Genomic DNA, 14056 nt, shown 5'->3' with positions numbered 1-14056 from the left:
TCCGTTTGGTGGTCGTGGCTGCGGCGGTGGCGTACTGGTTGCTCTCGTCCGGAGCCGGTGCAGGGCCCCTTGGTTGTGGCTCTTGTGGATGCGGACAGCGCCACAGCCACACAGAAATGTGGGGGTTCCACTCTGCGTGCGGCTAGGGCTGAAGGCGAGCTCCGGATCTAGCCCCACGCAGTCGCTTCGTGGTACTCCCAACCCGTAGCGCGGGAATCGCGGCTACGCCAGGTTCGAACGAATAAGGCAACCAGCGGTGTCAACGGTAATAACGTTTATTGCTTTTAGCAATAGCGAACACTCGCAGAGGGACGTCCTCTCAGTAGTAGTAGTAAATAGGCTTGCCTCGTTGTCTGGGTGGGTCAGACAAACGAGATCACTCACAGGATGCGGCAGGTGCTGTCGTGCAGGCGATCCAAGGTGTCGACGTCTCAAGAGAGCGAGTCTCTCCCGGTGGCGCGCTTTTATGCCTTTTTACCTTTTTGCGAGGGGAAGTCCGCCTCGCCCGCCGGATACGTTTCCCTTTCCCGTGAGCCGCGTAGGGGGAGAGGGGTACGCGCGTCATCAGAGTGACGGAGAAAGGGAGGGCGCGTAGTGCCTCTCTCTCTTGTCTACGCCGGCCCGACCCGTCGCCACGTGCGAACGGGACGCCGCGGGTACGCGGGAGGAAATGGAGGCGGGTGCTCCCCACACTTTATAGCAGTATTCTCGAGTTTCCAACTCGTTGACTGTTCCCAATGTACTTTCTGATGAACAGCACAGTTGGAAGTAATGTCCCTTCTTGCCACATGTCTGGCAGAATTTGTGGCGGGCAGGACAACCTGGAAAATTCGCCCAATGATGTGGCAAGCTGCAGCAGAAGCAGCTGCCGCGCTGAACTGATGGCGCAGAGACAGTTTAGTAGCAGCACTTCTAAAAAATTAATTTTCTGGCAAACACTTCCCTCCAAGTAGCATCTCCCAAAGTCATGATTTTCTTAATATGCCTGCATGAAGTTGTGCATGGAAAAACGGCTAAGAAAGTGGAACAATAAAAATGGTACAAGTGAATTTATATGTTCTTAGGCCATCTTATTGTGCATGACAGCATTTCCGCACTGAAAGCGTTCAGTCTGCTTCATGCTAGCCCCACTCATATCACTTGGCAACCATGTTACAGTAGTCTGCTCTTCACAATACTTTTGCCTCAAAAGGCGCTGAATGAAGTTCGCTGTCAGCGAGCATGCAGTATCAAATTTGGATTTGCAATTGAACTTAGGACCTGACTTGAATGTATGTTGCAAGGTAACAGTCCTCCTCATAAGCATAGAAATGGTGCCACATATTCCTTATTTAAGGTGGGGCCTCCTATGGTACCTTTTCTTGCCTATGAGCTTCAGCCCCTTCTGTTTCTTTGAACATCCAAGTTGAACATTCACAGTTGCTTTCACGTAACATTTCACTATGGGCTAAAAATATTTTGCTCAATATGTGGACCTTTGCTTTTAATATAATCTTACAAGTGCACTCCAGCAATTCCTCCAGAGCTGCCGCACTGGTGTGTTCAAGGGCACAGGCTTTCTCTTCCTGAATAGCCCACTGTGATACAGGTTCTTAGGTTAAGAATGGGTCACTGAGGCAGAACTTTGGAGCAAAGCTGTTTGATGACAGCTGATGACAAAGCTGTTTATTCATCATCATCACCATCATTTATTTACCCTTAACCCATTAGGGACCGGTTTCTTTTTTTTCTGGTTTTGTTGAAATAAACGATATATATGAACATATTTCTGTACAGATTAATGACATGCAAAAATAATTGCGTTTGCGTAATCAGTTATGGAAATATAGCCCGTGACCATATGGTCACGCTGGGCCTTCAGGCTACAAAAAAGTGCACCAAATGAAAAACATTTATTTTAAGCCACAAAACTTGAGGAAAATCGAACTTGCTGAACAGTAGGGCAGTCATTTGGTGTGGTAAGGCTGAAAGCATGTAATACAGATGCCAATATCACACTTGGTGCATTGTGTGCGCACCGCACTGTTGCAGTTGTCGCCGGCACACCTCCGTCTCTTTCCATTAGGTACGGCTGCAACAAAGTGGGCAACTTGGTCGTACCGGACAGCGGTCAGGACGTCACCAGGCTTCGAAGTCCTCCTTCGACCAGGTCCTTTCGGCTTATTCTCCCATCGCATCAAATAGCTTTGTACCACTTGCCTGCGGAACTCAAGCTGGGTAATGTTGGACCCCGTGCTACGAATTAGTGCCCAAGCGTTGGTGATGGATACGTCACAAAGCCACGTGAAGATTGGCCACCACCATTTTTTGCCACGGATTCCGATCCTGTAAGCAGCTACATTTGCGTCCATCTGGTCTGTGCCTCCCATAAAGCTGTTGTATTGAGCAACAGCATTTGGACGGGGTACCTTGACTCTTTTCTTCTGAACACGGGAGTACCTGTCTGCGAACGACATTGGTTCTATTCCGTGTATGGTGCTAGCGATAGTTACTACGGAGTTGTCCATCCAGCGGACAACTATTATTCCATCGTCGCTCAGCACGTGCTCTTCATGCCTGCGAGGCTGACGCTTGATATGTTCAGGTCGAGCAATCGGGCACTCTTTCGGTACACGGTTCTGCCGCATTGTGCCCGTACCTTCGTAGCCCTGTGCCTTGAGATGCCGAAGTAGCGGCATGCTGGTAAATAAATTATCAAAATAGAAAGAAAATGGAAGATTGTGAGCCTCTACTGGGAGTTGATCCACCATTTGAAGAAGTGGTGCGGCTGCTTTGCCAAAGTTTTTTTCATATTTTGCAGATGTTCCTGGGTTGCCTTGCTTTCCTTGATACACTTCGAAGTTTACGAGGTATCCATTCTTGGCGTTAACGCACCATACTTTATAGCCGAAGCGAATTGGCTTTCCGCGTATAAACTGTTTACAACCATGACGACCGTAGTACTCAATCATACTTTCGTCATAGCTCAGGTGACGAACAGGCTGAAAGTGCTTCAAGAACCTTGCTTTCAGTAGGGCCATCAATGGACGCAACTTTGTTAGCTTGTCGCTAAGTGTCAAGCTCGCATTGTCCGCACAGTGCAGAAACCTCATTATCTGTATAAAGCGGTTTCTCCGCATAGCATTGTAAATCATTGCGTTGCGCATGTCAGTGCCGCTGTCCCAGTAGCACTTTTTCCCTGGCAAGCGGGCGTAGCCGGACAAAACAAGGACTCCAATAAAACATCTCATTTCTTCTTTTGTGACCTCCGGATCAGGCATATTAAAAAATAAGGCGTATTTTCTTGTTTGCTCCACTAACAGTTCCATGACAGTTTCATCAAAAAAAAGTTCAAACAACTCAACAGGTGAGAAGTCCCTGTAAGCGGAAAAGTTTGCGTCAGGAAATATGCATGGACGTTTTTGAAGATCAGCCTTCCTCCATTGAAAATTCTCAGATAAACTCTCAGGAATGCCTGCATCACCTGCAGCGGAGGAGATGTTTGAGGTTCCGTGGCCCAGCCCACCATGTTCGCCATCCACGTCGTCGTCGTCGGAGTCGCACCCACCGATTCGGCGTCCATCTGTAAAAACAGTTTCAGCGCCGGCTCTGAGCTGCCTCCCACTTAGGTTATCAATGAGCCCGCCTGAGTCTTCATCTGCCAAATCCTCATCCGAATAGGTGCTAGCCTCTGGTGGCTCGATATATATTGCCGATACGTCATCGTCGTCGTCTTCGAGGATCTTTGTTATTTCTTCCAACGTCAACCTATTTAAACATTATAATACAAGAGTATTGCGTGAACACCCAAACAGCAATGCGCGATAATAATGTGCAGAAATAAAAAAAATCACAATGTTTTCGGAGCCCTAAGGCCTAGCGTGACCATATGGCAACGCAGAATACAATGCGCTATTTCATAAAGTAAACACAAGTCAACCTCTCTCAAAAGCTCACTGGTGGTCACATTATTCAAGAGCTATAGCGAGATAAGTGCATCATGTTACTGTGTACGCAAACAGTGCGAAAAAAACACACTTACCCTCTCGAGCGTTGCATGGTGAGGCAGCGCATACAAAAACGCGATTTGCTAACTTTCCGAGTAGGTCCCAGAAACTGACCCACAGCTGCTTCCACCTGGTGTCTCTAAAGTGAACCCTAAGCTTTCAGACGGCACGTACGAGGCGACTTTGGCGGGAGTTTTTGAATATGTATTCACCGATAACGTTTCTGTAGGCGAGCGTGACCATATGGTCACGCTGGTCCCTAATGGGTTAAGGGCCCCTGATGGGGCATTACTCAAGGAGGGGGGTAACAAATGGTAACCACGGGTCACAAAAATAAAACACATGAAAATGAAAAAGCCGATAAAAGGGATTACTCCTGGGGCTGTGGACAAAACTGGTGGAATAATAACAGTTTAATTTCTACAGAATTTGTTTCACTAACAATAGTGTCGGGAAGTACATTCCAATCCGATGTGGCAGTCGGCAGAAATGATATATTGAAAGCATTAGTTGAACCATGAATGCGTTGAACACTGACAATTAAGCAGACATCGTGATGATCTCATGGGTGGCAGAATTAGGCTCTCACGTAAATGAGAAAAATGATAATATAGCTTATGAAAAAGGCAGAGAGTTGCCATCTTATGACGGGATGACAGGGGGGATAGACCTATCGAAGCTTTGATGTTAGTAACGCTCAACCGAGAATTATATTTGGATGTTATAAAACGAGCAGCTCGATTTTGTATAGCCTCTAACGCCTGGATTAGGAACTGTTGATGGGAGTTCCAGATAGGGGATGCATATTCAAGTGTGCTACGGATGAAAGTTTCGTATGCGATTAGTCCAACCATGGGCGAAGAAAACGTGAGTGATCGTCTAGTGAAACCTAGTGATTTGCAAACGCTTGCAGAGAGCGACGTGATGTGCTTTGACCAGCTTAGATTACTTGTTATTTGTATGTCTAGATACCTATAAGATTCCACTTGTGATATCGCGATAGTGTTTACTGTGTATGGTAAGTGTAGGTTAGATCTTTCACAAGATACATTCATAAACTTACATTTCGGTACATTTAGCTGCTTGAGCCAGGTTGAACACCAATTTTGAATTAAGGTTATATCATCCTGCAACAATGATTGATCGGTAATAGTAGAGATACGTCGGTAGGGAATACAATCATCCACAAACAGATGATGAAATTTTAGCAGGAAGGTCATTGATTAAGATTAGGAACAGAAGCGGGCCAAGAACAGAGCCCTAGGGACTCCGGAGATAACGTTAGTAGGGGCAGAAGGATGACTTTCGATGACGGTGTACTGCGAACGATTAGTTAAAAAGCAGTGAATCCATGAAAGTATCAGTGGGTCCAGTGAAAGGCAAGAAAGTTTAGCCATGAGACGCTGGTGAGGAACACGGTCAAAAGCCTTAGAAAAATCAAGGTAAAGGATGTCAGTTTGAAAGGATGAGTCTAGGTTTAGGTGCAGGTCAGTCATGAACTCAAAAAGTTGAGATTCGCATGAAAAGCGAGACCGAAATCCATGTTGGTTTGAGAAGAAAAAGGAATTATTCAGGTGCTTTGCCACGTGGTAGTAAATTATACGTTCAATAAGTTTGCATGCAATGCATGTTAGCGAGATAGGATCATAATTTGACGGATCGGAGCGGCTTTCTGCCTTAAAAACCGGTGCCACTCTGCTTACCTTCCACTGGGACAGAATTTCGCCACTGGAAATAGACTGCGTGAAAATTATTTGTAGTACGCGACTGGATATTACTTTTGTGCCTTACACAATGCTGACACACAAAGCATTAATGCCACAAACATTCAACGTCTAGAGAGAGCATTAACAGGAGACGGTAGATAATAGGCAGTATGCACTAATGTAAACGGGAACATGCGATAGGCGAAACACAACAGTTTACCATTGCATGCTGAGCGAGGTGCGGCAATGAGGCCAGCAACATGAACTTGCTAAGAAGGTTTAACGACAAGATGATGACAACTGGAGAGCAGTTCTTGCTGCCAAAAGGAAGCAGGTGCCTTAGCAGAAAACCATCAGAATGAAGTACCAGGGGACTGAGAGGTCCTGGCCAGGCAGCTGGCTGTACAGGAGCTAGGGCTCGCAGCCCGACTGCTCACATTCTGCCTACTGGTGCAGTCATCCAAAGGCGTCTCGGTAACAGCGGGTAGCCTGGCACAGTTGCAAAGCATAGGAAGGCATTGGCTGGTCCTTGACAGATTGCCCCAGTTGGTAGAAGCCTTGGTGGCTTGGGTCGGAAACTCGGCAGCCCTTCTTGAGCACCTGGTCTGGTGGCTGACCTTCCTGCATGGCTTCCTGGAACTCTATCCTCAACAACATGCTTCACCCTTCTCGTCATGGCCTTGCATTTCCCCAGGATTGGTCTCCTTCAGAGCTCAGTGTTCTTCACCAATTGGTTCACTGGTGCTCTGTGCATACCTGCGATTGATTCGTTCATTTCTTTCTTGTGCTGTGTGCTCTTGTGCTTGGCTCTCTGTGATCGTCTCTTTACAATGTGCTGCACTGGCATCATCCGTGCACGCACTCTTTGCTGTCATCTTCCTTTTCATTTTTGTATCACTTACACATGCTTACACACTCGTACAATCACACACACTCGTACATTACGCACTACACACTACACTACACTACATTACACACTCGTACATTTAACTCGTACAATGAGCGCACCCCTAGATTTGCACCAATTTTTTTGACAAAAAAGTGTGATTATGCGAGTAAATACGGCATATGATCATATACGAAAACTTTTTCTTCTGCCTTACTCATTCTGTTTCTGCAGAACCTTCATTTTTAAGTCAATAAGGGCCTTCTTTGCTTTAAGGTTTTCCATTATTTGTGCATGTTCTGCCTGCCTTTTCTCAAGTCTATCTTTATGATCCTCACGAGCGAGTTCCATGCGAAGTGCATGGTCTTCACGAGTTAGCTTCATCTTGAGCAAGTGCTCTTTCCTTTTTCTTTGAGCATCTTTTGTGATTGAAGCAAGCCGAGCGCCAAGTTCGCTCCTCACAGCATCATCCCTTGTGCAGGATGACCGGCTTGCGTTTATCCGCCGGCGGGCTGTCGGCACTAGCGGCACAGCAGCTGGCGGGGCTGGAGCTGGTGGGCATGTAGCTAGGGGTGATGCTGGCTCTGGTACAAGCTGAGCAGTTTCAGCATTTGGTGGCGCTGCACACTGCGAAGCTGCTGCTTCGTCCTGGTTTTCAATGTCCCCCTGCCAGGAGTCATCATAGTCCATGTCGGCATCTGCAAAGTTATTGCAATCAGAGTTGACATTAGTGTCGTTTCCACAGTGCTTGTACCTTTTACAATCCACTTTTATGAGTGCGCTGTGAGCTATACAGACATTTTTGCCTTGCTACATAATGCACCGATGTTGAACAAAATACTGCACTGTACTTACTATTAGGACATACTAAAGAACTTTACACAATGTAAGCCCATGATCACACAACAATACAGCATGTTCCTGCTGGTGCATCCAGCTGAAGCAGGTTGAATGAAACGGTGACAGTAATAACTATGCGGTTGCATTCAAACTTTTGCATACAAGCCGCTCATCCTCATATTAGGACTCATTCTCTGTTTCATGGGCCATGAAATTAACTAAACCAATGGTGTCTATGCTGACACTCAATGCTGGCACTTATTTGCATCACAGGTAGGCTTTCTGTGTATATTGCTTGTTGACGGTACATAATAAACAGGAAATTATGGGCACTATTGCATGGGAAAAAGAGGCGCTTTGGAAACGCTGGAGAGGTTTGCCCAATAGCAAGTCTACCTGCTATTCCACACGGATGTGGCAACAAATGAAACACATGTATGACCACAAACACACAGCATAGGCACCCATGAACATACACAGCTAATCATATATCGAGTACACGACACAACATGGTCAATTTACAGTTATCTCCACAAGGCATGGTGCCTCTCGTATGTTCAGAGCAGATAACATTGACATCTCCTCTGGATCCAGACAGTGCAAGAGCATATCGATCCATGTGTACTGTACATTGCACACATTCAACTTTGGCGATGTAACCACTCCACTGTAAAAAATAAGGGATTTCCGTTTGCAACACTGACATAAAAACAATGAAATAATGCACAAATGCAACTGCAAAAACCAGTTTTGGAAGCCTTTGAGACAGAACCAATGACTGCATCATTCCTCGTTATAGTGTCCGTTGTACGAAACCATAAATAAAACCCTTCCTGCACTGCTCCAACCTCATCACCATGATGCCCAAAAGTAATATCAGCACTTCGACATTAAAAAGTAGCTTAGTTTCTTGCAATACTGCTCTGTCAAATGCGTAATACAGAACGAGTTGTTCATTAGCCACCTGCAATGCCTCATTTGGTGTCTTTCTGTATTAGCAAATCTAGTTTCCTAAATAATTAGTCCAGATATAATATTGCACATTAACTCATACTCACCATCTGCATCAGTGCTTTGTCCCGGCTGTGACGATGCCAGCAGTGCTGCTACAGCTGGCGTCGGCTCTGTGCCAGGCCCAGTGCAGTCGCTGTCAAATGGGTTGACAAGGCATGTGGCCATGTGAGTTGCCACTGCACCGACCCTGAGCAACTCGTCATTCATGTGGCGTCCTGCCGGGGCGCCACCATCTTTGAAAAGCAAATATCAGCATTAGCAAAATTTGACGATCACTAAAAATTCAACGATACCTCTTCAGTTTCACCGCTTCGAAAATACTGGCAGAAACATATGAACACATCATGATGTAGCTGTCTTAAGTCATTTTGGAGCCCTGCTAGCTGAGCACAAAGGAAATACAGACACAGGTCGCCGTGCTCACACGCACATAGCACCAGGCATATGCTAATGAACTGCAACTGTGCCCAAGTTTTCCTTGCCCCTGGTATTTCATTACAGCACACGACAAGCCTACACGCAAAGCTAGTTGATGGCGTTCGCCCAAGAACTGCATTAGCGCGCTTTGCAAACAAATAAGGTAGCGTTTCTTTCACAGCAAGACGTCCTTTGAGGTAGCAAACGACGCCTTCAAGAAACCAAAACGTGAGCAAATTTGCCGGTCGTGCAAGTGTGTCGCGGAAAACAAACATGCGTAAGCACATCCTTTGTTTGCCTGCATGTTACGATCAAGCAATTTTACTGCAACGTTATTTTTGGCGATGAATTTATTATGTCCTCGCCACTGTTCCGTATGCACACGCACAAGCTGTTGCAGAGTGCGCTAGAAATCAGCTGTAGCGATGGCTTCCCGTGCTTTCATCAAATATATATACAAGCAAGATGCAGAAATTTCGGCAGATGAGGAATAATGCTCACCTGTTTTGAATATCTCCCGCGAGTCTTCGGCTTTGGCACGGTGCCACTTTTCTTTGAGATTGTCCCAGCACTTCTTTAATTGCTTCGACGTGCGTGGCCGCACGTTGTGGCGACTGTTAAATTCGTCGGCCAACTTTTCCCACGTCTTCTTCTTTGCGTTGATCGACACCGCATCAGTCTGTTTACACTCGAGCACATCGCGGTGCCTCTCCATCAGGTCCATCAGGATGGTGCGCTCTTCGTCCGTAAAGTTAATTTTGCGCCGCTCCATTCTCAACGCGGTTTACCAAAAAAAAGATAATACTACGACTATTTAAACAACTAAACTGATAAAAAATGAGTAAAATAATGCACAGCTAATTATAAATAAGCAAGAAAAAGCGAAGGAAGTCATAACAAGGCAAAACAACACGGACAAAACCAATCTGGAGAAGACGGTACAAAAACGTGCACTGCGTCGAGTGGTTTAGACCAACGTGGCCAGACGTAAATGGCGGACTCACCAAAAACGGCGAGCGTTTCATCAAGTTTCATCAAGCATTTATACATTATTTATGTACAGATGCTTGTGTGCATGCCATTACTGCTTTCTTATAATAAAAGCAGTTTAAACGTCGTCAAAGTATCTATTTCGTAGCAAAAAATTCTCTAGCCTCGCTCCCAGGTAAAACACTTAACGAGTGAAGGGTGCCTTTCATAAGGCACACCTATGGCGCGTTAAGGTGCGTTTTCGAAACGCACCTTGTTCTTTCCTTATATTTATACCTTTCTCATCCTTTCATAAGTGACCTTATCGCGATAAGTAAAGTTTGGTTTGTGAATACAGGGGTTACTCCTTTAAGCGATTGTATAGCTGGGCATGGGGGTGGGGGGGGGTGGAGTCCTGTGACTTTTTTAGAAGCCACCCGAGGAACTGCATGTTATTTTCGAAAAGAAATGCGCTGAACAGGTCCAGTGGTCCATGCTTGCATACATAATTTGCAAGATGTAATACACCGTGAACATTGTAGGAAACCTGGTTATTTCCTCAAAATTTTGCAAAAGCTTTAACAAAGTACTGAAGAAGAGACTCAGCACAATCAGTATGCTTCTGGCACAGACTAGGACTTGCCAGAACGTGGACTGCAGAGTGCAGCAAAAGAAAGTTCATGTGAAGATCTGGAGGCAGAATGGGCATGAGTACTATAGTCCCAATGTAGAGAAGTAATCTGAATTTTGTTGCCTTCCAACGCTCAGCCTCTGCTACACTTCTAGGTTTGTGGGAAAATTCTTTAGGAACATACAGAGCTAAAAAAAGAAAGTCAGACAACCGTCCGCGCTCTGCAGGTCCGAGACGGACCTGTGAATGACCACCTAACCAAGCACTAAGCAACTTTTTTATAATGCCCAGACATAAAAGGTGCATGTAGTCAAGAGGTGCAGAGGCAATGCAGTCTATGGGAAGCAGCGTCAAGACTGAGGTGCCCAGGTGATGGTCAGGGTCAATCTGACGCCTGAGTGAATCTTCAGTGCGCAAAGTGGAGGATCTTGTTGGAAAGCAGAGTCCGCTGCTGCTGTATGTGCCCTCTACTGTGCATTTGGACACGCAAAATACCCAATGTGTCCTTTAATTAGAATAACAAACGGCTGTGCTGGTGCATGTAAAACAAGACCCGCTGACGAAACCTCAATTACTCACTGCTCAAAAACCATTCCATGCAAAAGAAGCTGTTGCAGCTCACTGACAAGAGGGCTCAAAAAATCATTTGCTGAAACAGGCTTTGATGGGCCAGCACGAATGCCGACTACAAAGGGGGAACTCTGCCATGCGCACCATAACTGCATGGTAGAACTCTTTGAAACTGGAAGTCCATCAATGTTAAATAACGAAGAAACATGGCTGCCCTTAAAACATGCTTTCAACAAGGCATTTTCTAGCCAGCACTGCAAGCAAAAGTGTTTTTTGCTAACGAGCCATTGCAATTAAAGCAGGTGCACATTGTGTACCCCTGGGCATGGAGAGCAAAGTGTGAGCGTCACTTGGCTAAGTGTACAAAAGGCTTCCCGGAAGACACGAAAAAATTCGGAAATGAGGAAAAACGCATTTGAAAGTTTCAAAACCTTCTATTATTCAAAATGCAATTGTTTTCGCATGAATCTTGGTCACACTCAAGAGCAGCTTTACAGAAAGCATGCAACATTTCTAGAATGCTCCTATGCTGTAGCTTTGCCCTTACCGGCTCATACGGTTGGTCTCCTCGGTGCGAGCCCTTTTCACTGCACTCCGACGGTGCGATATTGATTCTGCAGTTTGCTTAGAGTTCATTTTCTTTATGCGCATGTAATTAGAATGGTCGCTGTGTGTGACCAACTCTTCTGGGGGAAGTACTCCAATCTCTTGTAGTACTTCTTCAATGCCAGCATGGCCTTTATTATACCACAGCACGGCGATAGCCGTGACTGCCTCCACTGATGCCCGGGAAGCGAAGTTCGTCTTTGGACACAGCAGCCATATCTTGCTGTTGAGCAACTCCGCTGTGTTTTGTGTCTTGCCATGAAGGCATCGAGTCAGGAGCTTCTCACCAGTAAGGCGCTTGTATATAGGCATAATTGCCAAGCCCTGAACTTTTGTCAACAAGGGGGTGTGGTGTGATGTACGCTCCCCCAGTGCTTCAGCATGCCTATGTTTGCACCAGCAATCTGGTTCAGCAGGGCAAAATTTGTGGCTGCTGGCCCCATCACTAGAGCAGCAATGAAAATAGGAGGCCCATATAGCAGTGTACGTGCTGCACACGCTGCCCTTGTTATTTGTTATGGCTCTTTGGTAGTATGTCTGCAGTTTCTGGATGGCTGCGACTTTTAGCTTTTCACCTTGTGGCAGTGGCATCATTTTTCGCAGAGCAGTGCCCAGGTGTTTTGCAACATCGTCTTCTTTTTCGATGACAGTGTCACCGTACACCTCAGCCCCACAGACGGCAGTATAGGCTTTGCTGTCACCATTGCTCAAGAAACTTGTGAAGTACAGTGGGGTCTCGTATGACTAAGTCCTCTGCCATATGCGCACTGCTGCTTCAGGTTCCATTGCATGGGATGAACATTCAGTGTTTTTTTCACGTACAAGATGATGAAAGGCTTACCATACCTCATCATCATCACCTATGTGCTTGTGGATACTGCAAGCAAGACAGCAATTTGAAAGGACTTCAAAGTCCAAGCAAAGACCTGTGTCCAGGGACACAGCTATGCCCATTTCGTTGTGGCGTTTATGGCCCCATTTTTGCCAAGTGCCATTAAACATGACCGGCACATCACCGCCGCCAATGGCGTCCTTCGTGACCTTTCGTGCCTGTTCCAAATTTTGGCGAACAGCTTCCATTGCAGCACCGTGGAGCTTCTTAGGAATAGCATGGAATGTCTTGTGATGGAGCAGTTTTGGAAGGCCGATCGCACGAAATCACGAAAGCTGGTCACATCCAGCACCTATAGCACGCGCTGTCAAAACAGCCATCATGTTTACGGCAAAGCCGTCACGCGAGCTCCCGCTGTGATAGCGAATGTTCGCCCCGGGGTCACCGCGCTCACCAGCTGAGATGATTCGTTTTGATGTGTGCATTAATGGGCTTCTTCGATTTTCCATTTCTGGCTACCCGCGGGCTGCCAGAGCCAGCAAGAGTGTCTTCGTTTTTCTCGGGTTGCTCCGCCCACCGCGCGACACACTTCCGCCGGGCGTTCGTTTTGCTCGGACTGGACGGTTCTGGCTACCCGCGGGCCGCCAGAACCGGCCATGACGATTTTGGTCTGGCTGCTCTCTGGAAGTTCTCTGGCTAGCAGATGACTAAAAGAGGCGATGGGCACTCGCCGCCATCTTTTCGAGGACTTCACGAATTGCAACGCGGGCGCTTGAGGACTTACATTTACCTCGCTCAGCCAACTGTCTACGGTCATCTTTAGATTTCTTTACTTCTAGCGTTATCTTTTTAGGTGCTAATGCTCCGTTCTGCATGGCGAAGCAGTGTGATGCGAGCTGTGGTGAACTGTTTGAAGCTTTTGTGTGTGTGTATATGTGGGTGTGTCCCTTGATTGCTTCTTCGTGGCGATGAACAGCACGCCGCGCTCTTATGCGCGCATGTTATCTGGATCGCGTTCCATGCAAGTTGTAGATGCTCATTCAAACATTGCGGTACATTTTGGGTTCGTCTTTCACTGGTGGCGTTCCTTTTCACATATCTCGCATATGTATATCTCTCCTTTCTCTGCAGTTAGTGAACGCTTTGCAGCTAGCCCGTGTTCTCTCCATCGTATGCTTAGATGGCAGCTCGAAACCGATATGTGTTCGAACTGCAGGCCATTGATCTAAGAATACACTGATTTCACTCAGTACATTGGCTTATTGCCCTCATGATTGCAACCAATGTTGTTTTTTGTGTGAAACGTTTCGCTGGTCACACGCGACGAGCATTTTCATGTGCCAGCCGCGTCTTCAGCTCCTTAGGGTCAAAATGAGAAGCACCATCAGCCACAACAAACTTTCTGAAGTCGAAGCCCAAGCAGGTCGGCGCGAAATTTTATGCGTATGAGACGTACCCGATAACCTGCTTTTTCATGTCTTGTGATGACACAGCTCCAACTCATCAGTGTCGCCGGTGGGCGATGTGATCGCTGCGAGCAGGGATCCTCCAGCTATCGCTTTCGAGTATACAGTCACGATTTTGCATCTTGTCATTTGT

At 46.5% G+C, this 14056-nt stretch overlaps 1 long non-coding RNA gene and 1 pseudogene across 1 annotated transcript in view; one reads left to right on the top strand and one right to left on the bottom strand.

The window, feature by feature from the left end:
* Window positions 1–14056, top strand: part of LOC135901823 (uncharacterized) — a 102217-nt gene that overhangs the window by 49037 nt on the left and 39124 nt on the right. The window lies entirely within an intron of this gene.
* LOC135901787 (uncharacterized) lies at window positions 11533–12753 on the bottom strand (annotated as a pseudogene).

This window comes from Dermacentor albipictus, chromosome 2, assembly GCF_038994185.2.
Source record: "Dermacentor albipictus isolate Rhodes 1998 colony chromosome 2, USDA_Dalb.pri_finalv2, whole genome shotgun sequence".
In the NCBI taxonomy this organism is placed as follows: domain Eukaryota; kingdom Metazoa; phylum Arthropoda; class Arachnida; order Ixodida; family Ixodidae; genus Dermacentor; species Dermacentor albipictus.
This window is presented reverse-complemented; position numbering and strand designations above follow the sequence as displayed.